A 6,973-nucleotide genomic window follows, 5' to 3' on the forward strand; every position below is an offset into this window, starting at 1 on the left:
ATATTACTCAGCCATAAAAAGAAACGAAATTGAGATATCTGTAGTGAGGTGGATGGACCTAGAGTCTGTCATACAGAGTGAAGTAAGTCAGAAAGAGAAAAACAAATATTGTATGCTAACACATATATATGGAATCTAAGAAAAAAAAAAAAGGTCATGAAGAACCTAGGGGTAAGACGGGACTAGAGACACAGACCTACTAGGAATGGACTTGAGGATATGGGGAGGGGGAAAGGTAAGCTGGGACAAAGTGAGAGAGTGGCTTCGATATAGATACACTACCAAACGTAAAATAGATAGCTAGTGGGAAGCAGCCGCATATCACAGGCAGATCAGCTCGGTGTTTTGTGACCACCTAGATGGGTGGGATAGGGAGGGTGGGAGGGAGGGAGATGGAAGAGGGAAGAGATATGGGAACATATGTATATGTGTTACTGATTGACTTTGTTATAAAGCAGAAACTAACACACCATTGTAAAGCAATTATACGCCAATAAAGATGTTAAAAAAAAGAAAAAAAAAAAAGAGGCAGGTCCTCACATCTGCAGGAAATGGAAGAGAGAATTCAGCCATGAGTTCTTGACTGCGGCTTCAGCTCTTGAGAAACCCAGGCAGACATTCCTGGCTGCTGGATAATTAAAGACCAATCACATGAAGCCAGAGGACCAAGGATGGAAAGATAACATTTTTTTGAACAGTTAACACCCAGAATCCCCATTACATCAGTAACTATATTTTATTTAGGAAAATACCTGTGTCAGCAGGAGCAAAGGTTACCAGTAAAATTGTTAAATTGATCTTCATGAGAAAATGAGGAGAATTTACTTTGGAGTTAAGACCCAGAGGGAGAAAAGAGAGGGTGGATAGGGAAAGGGAAGCCAGCAAGATGTGGAGAAAGGATGAGGCCCTGGGTGGAGGGGGTGGGGCTGTGGAGAAGCACACACGCCTTTTCCGGGAAGACTTCGAACCTTAGCAGCTGTTTGTGCAGCTGCAATGTGAAAGTCCCACCTCAACCTCCACCGTATGTGACACCATCTCTGAGACTTGGATTTGTTGTCTTGTTGAAACCAGGAGAGGCATTGATTTTCCATCTGGATCGGTACTGGGTGGGGTAGAGGCAGCCCCATCAGAAGCTCAGATGATTTGTTTACTTCCTTACTGAGTCCCTAGCGGCAGGATTAGGGCCAGGAGTAATGAAAATAGAAGCCCCCTGTGAAATGTGCTGAGCTCTTCAGGAGACCTGTACGCGTCCAATCCTATCTGGACCTCAGGGGCCTGAGACCTATGCCCACCCCCATCAGGCTGGAAGGGAGAGGTCCCGGAGGATGACGGCCCTGCTAGGTCACTGGCTGTCTGCCTTCCCAGTGCTCTGTGCACGTTTCTCCACAGTAAATCTGAGAATTGAGGCAAGTCATATTAGGGTGCTCCAGCCTTGCCTCCCTTGCACTCTGGGGGCCCAGGGAACTGTTGTGCATCCACATTATTAAGGTATAAATCATCCTGGAAGGCAAAGGAAGATGAATGGCAGGCCAGGGTCACAGCCACACAGGCCAGCTGCATCTTGCCACCAGACCATTATCCACCCAACACCAAAGCTAAAAATGTGGGAAATGTGTTCATTAAGAAAGGCTGCATTTCCTCCAGGCTTCTAAAGAGCCCAGTTTTCTCTTGCCTCTGTCGTTAATCAAGCAAAGTAATTAATCAGTCAAAGTGCAGGGAGACCTCACAGAGGCAAACAGCAGGAACTGACCTCTAACCAGATCCTCAGACAGGCTCTAGCCGTCCAGCGAAGTCAGACAAGCAGCCGGCAGAGGGTCCAGCTGGGAGGACAAGCTGACGCTCAGATGTCACAGCTTGAGAAATCCATCTCCAGGCGAGAGCTCTCTGCCAACCTGCTGCCAGCCCACCCGTCCTGAGAGAGGGCGCCATGGCCAGGCCTGAGGAGGGAGCGATGGTGGCAGGGGGCCAAGAGGATGGGGATCTCTGCTCATGTTGAATCCAAGAAGGGGGGAGGGAGGAGAGTTGTGGAGGAGCATTTGCGATACCCGAGGCTCTGTGGCCTCCAGCTGTACACATGGCCTCCAGCGGCCAGAACTAAACCAGCTGCACCCAAGCAGACCACCTGTTCAACTGGCCCTGACAAAGGCATCGATGATCACGCTTCCCTAGTCTGGTCCCTACATGTTCCATCTGGGTCTTTAGGATGAAGAAAACCAGAGAAAGTGACATGAAGTCCAAGGTAGCTCTGATGTGAGGAGGCTCAGTGTTGCTCCAGAGGAAAGAATTCTACAGGCAGGTTGACAAAAAACTTGTAAGCTGGGGAAGAGTCCAGAAAGTCTTAAAGAAACAGGGATGTAAGGGGCGGGGTGAAATGCTTTAACAGATTGAGCGAGGAAGGAGTGATTCCATCTATCAAGCCATTCCACAATTTTAAAATGCACAAAGAAGAGAAATTCCAACCTGAGGGAGCATTTTATAATAACACCACATTAGCCCCTGCAGCCTAATTCAAGGATAAGGCTTCACAGTGACCAGACAACACAGCTTCTCTCATTCACCTGTCCCGCCTTGGAAACACATCTGAATAGAAATGGGGTAACAATGTGACAATGTGTCTGTTAGGTCAATTATAGCCCTGAAGTCACCAGGCAATGCAGTTCTGGAGACCAAGGATGCTAAAGATGCTTCTCTGACCAAGGCTACCCATGAAATCTGAGCAAAGTCTCAGGGGTCCTTAAGGTCTGGTTGTCACTTTTATTACTGGCTGAGTAAGACAGGCCCTAAACTAACTTGTCGAGAAAACAAGAATCAGAAACACCCAAATAAGACAGTGCTTTGTAGGGAAAAATAACAGCACTGCACACTGGCAAAGGCAATACTTTTGGAGCCACTAGAAGCCACTTATTTAAGTACTTTTCTTCCAAAAGATGTTCTCTTTACTAAATAGGAACCAAAATCATTTGCTGTAACAGTGCCTGGTTGGCTCTGGAGCACAGAAAGCCCTGACCACAGGCCTAACAGAAGAAGATGGAGCTTCTGAGGCCAGCTCAGTACAGAAGCGGAGAGATGAATGATCCTGTAAAAATTCCCTGTTTTTGATGGTCCACTTGAAGACTTCTAATCCAGAATTATCATCCCAAGAGCAGCCATCTGGGGGAAGAACTAAAGATGGACTTGAGGGTTCCATTTCCAAAAGAATTTTCATTAATTTCATCAAGACAAAGTTAATAATCCACGACATCAATGCTGTTTTTTTTTCTTCCTTCAGTTGGTTGTGCTAAACATGTTAGAATTTTCTCCATAAATCTCACAGCTAGAGGCTAGTAGAAATTAGTTTGTCTTCTACACCGTCATTAAGAAAGAAAGAAGTGGTAATAGCTACTGAGGAAACTTGAAGGGAATGGCTTGTAAATGAGATGAATCTTCCCAAATGGTTGTTGGGTTGGATGAGTAAATAAATCCACGCCTACCTCTCGTCATAGCCCGCACAAGGAAGGAGATGCAATGAATGGAGACAGATTGCTTTAATAACGTATTTTATTTATGGATCTATAAAGAGGCTTCTAGAGACAGTTTAACTTATGTTAAGACCTGCATTCTTAACAGATCCACCCCATCAGTCCTTATCGAGAGTCTCCAAGGAGCAGGGTCTTGTCTGAAGAGCTAAGCGGGTCGCAAAGACAAGGCCTCTCCTCTCCCACACAAGGCAGAGATGACTGAGTTCCTGTGTGACTGATGCGGACAGTATGTGGTGCTGGATGCCGGTGATCAGGGGCTGGACAGGTGAGAAGTGCTCTCCCACCCACTGTGAGGCTTTCCAAGAGCATGCTCAAGAAGGGAGCGGACTACAACATACAAAAAATAACTAGGCCGTGTTCAGCCTTTCCGTGGAAACACTGAACACACCTGGCTCCCTCTTCCAGAGCGGTACTGTTAATAGCAGCCTTGTTCAAATTTCTTTCTATATGTTCTCCCCTTTAATTTTCATTATGACTCTGAGAGGTAGGTAGTGTTCTAATCCCCAGTTTACACAGAAGGAAACGGAGGCACAGAATGACAAATAAATAATAATAAACAGTTAGTAACTAGAGTTACTGGAATTTGAACCCAAGCAAGCTGGCTCCTGTGCTGTTGCTACTACTTCTACTATTGCCAGTGCTGCTTCTGCTTCTGCTACTACTGCTACTGCTACTATTACTACTACTACTACCACTATTATTACTACTACTGCCGCTATCACTACTACTGCTATTACTAACACTACTACAGGTACTACGCTTGCTACTGTGACTTCTGCTGCTATTACTGCTACTGCTGCTACTATTACTACTACTATTACCGCTACCGCTACTATTACTACTACTGCCGCTATCACTACTGCTACTGCTACTATTATTACTACTACTACCGCTACCGCTACTATTACTACTACTGCCGCTATCACTACTACTGCTACCACTACTATTATTAACACTACTACAGGTACTACTGTTGCTACTGTGACTTCTGCTACTATTACTGCTACTGCTGCTACTGCTACTATTACTACTGCTACCACTATTACTACTACTGCCACTATCACTATTACTGCTACCGCTACTATTACTAACACTACTACAGGTACTACGGTTGCTACTGTGACTTCTGCTATTACTGTTACTGCTGCTACTGTTACTATTACTTCTATTACTGCTGCTACTACTGCTACTACTTGGGCTGCTATTACTGCTGCTACTATTACTATACTACTGCTACTGCCACTACTACTGCCACTACTATAGCCACTGCTACTGCTACTGTGACTACTGCTACTATTACTGCTAGTGTTGCTACTGTTACTATTACTGCTAGTGCTGCTACTGTTACTATTACTGCTATTACTGCTGCTACTACTTCTACTACTCCTTCTGCTGCTATCACTGCTGCTACTATTACTGCCGCCATCACTACTACTGCTACCGCTACTATTACTAACACTATTATAGCCACTGCTGCTGCTACTGTGACTACTGTTACTATTACTGCTACTGCTGTTACTGTTACTACTGCTGCTACTACTGCTACAAGATCTCTATGATGTCACTCTTAAATCTTGCACTTTATGTAGTGCCTGGGTCTCAGAAGGAACAAAGAGAGGTAGGGTGGCCAGGATTCTAGGTTCGATATTGCACTGACCTCACTTGATGATGACTAGCCACCCACCTCAGAGCCATGGCTTTGTTCATCCTCCTAATGGGTGTGTGTCATTTCAGAAAGCCCTCTACTGCGTTCCTCGCTGCTACCATCAGTCTCCTTTTCTCTCTTGGCCTCCAGGACAGATTCTTTGTATCCAATGTGTTTGATGTGCAACCAAAGAGCTCACCTGAGCCTTTTGCCCAGGGAAAAATGAGTAATCAAGACCTAGACAGGAAGCACTTTCTCCTCTCCCTCCACCCCATCAGGGCAGCACGTGCTGGTGTAACGGGAAGCAGCCCTCCTTTCTCCTGGAGTAGAAGGAGTGCAGTATGGTAAAGCAAGAACTGAGAAAAATGGATGGGGGATATGGGGCAGGGCACAGCAGGGCTGGCGTACGTTTGGAGGAGGACGAAGCCCTTTGAAGAGAGAGAACCTGGGGAGATCTTCCTAGGAGTGAGACCCTCCTGGGGTCTGGCCCCCACAGAGAGTGGCCGGCACCTCCCTGTCCTGCCCCGGGTGGGGATGAGCACACACTGCCTGGGCCACGTGGTCGCACTGCACTTGCATCCACATGGAGAGGGGGGTGGTAAATACAGAGGCACCATGAGAGCCCCTCACCTCTTCTTCCAAACTCCAGAAGAGAGGAAGGCAGAACAGGTCACGGCAGGATCCAAAACCACAAATCCTTGCAGTAAGCACCTTCCACGTCTGGCCCATATGCCCAGGGCTCTCAAGTCCGTGGCCCTGTGGAGGCCTTTGGTCCACTCTCTCGGTCAACCCTTCACCACCTTAGAAAGACCCCAGACCTTGTGATGGCTCCCTGGAGCCATGGGCTTTGGGGAAGAGGGAGTGACTCCAGCTAAAATCCCAGTGTCTTCTGTGTTTCCCTAGCAACCAAGAACATATTTCTAGCGTTTGCCGTCTGTTGGAGCGTGTTTCCTCTCCCCGCCCCCCCCCCATATAAGATTATAGACTGAATTTGGTACCTTGGCAAATCACACATGTACCCAGCCTACCCTAGAGATTCTAATAACCCCCCTCTGCAAAACATGCGCCCCCTGATTAGATGATACCAAGATGTTCTGGGGTGGCACTGATACTCAGGTGACAGATACAGCCCATTTCTGCCCTACAATCCTTACGCCTGGCTAAGTAAAGAAGGTGTAACTAGTTTCAAATGCTGAGTGGCAAGCATATCCCATGCACAAACTTCTGAGCACTTTTCATAAACCCAACTGGGAGAAATTTCCAAGCGTCAAATGAAAGTTTTCTTGGGTGCTATATTCCTAGTGGAGATGCCGGGCTACCAAGAGACAGTCTCCACAGTGCTTCACTGTTACCCCCACACATCCAGGGAGAAAACCACCTCTTACAACAGGTGCCCAGCTCCACATCCTCCTCCCAGGCCCAAGAGGAGCTAACCCTGATTGCGCCTATGTCAAGAGAGTGGCAGAGTAACTCACCATACACGCTGCACTTCTCATCTTGGAAGGAAGGAATGCAACAGGTGAGCAAGTGATGCTCCTACCCTTTTGCCCCTCCCTTATCAGCTGGGAATCCAGCATGTTCTGGTTGACCTAAGCCTCAGCATTCAGAAGATGAACTGGGACAGTTCCCAGTTGTTTCCATATTATTGACTTTCTACACGGAAGAACTTAAAACAGGTTCAAAATGATGACTCCCCGCAGGAAGGCTCTACCCCCAGTCCTGCCAGATGAAATCATGCCCCACAAAACAGTCATCACAGAAGCCTAAGAGACAGGACTCTCCTTACTCCCTAAGCATGCAACTTTTTTTT

General features: G+C 46.9%; 1 protein-coding gene across 1 annotated transcript in view; it reads right to left on the reverse strand.

Moving 5' to 3' along the window:
• The window catches only part of GRID1 (glutamate ionotropic receptor delta type subunit 1), a 704,191-nt gene that overhangs the window by 223,606 nt on the left and 473,612 nt on the right, over positions 1 to 6,973 (reverse strand). The window lies entirely within an intron of this gene.

The sequence above is a fragment of the Physeter macrocephalus genome, chromosome 20 (genome assembly GCF_002837175.3).
Source record: "Physeter macrocephalus isolate SW-GA chromosome 20, ASM283717v5, whole genome shotgun sequence".
NCBI classification, from domain to species: domain Eukaryota; kingdom Metazoa; phylum Chordata; class Mammalia; order Artiodactyla; family Physeteridae; genus Physeter; species Physeter macrocephalus.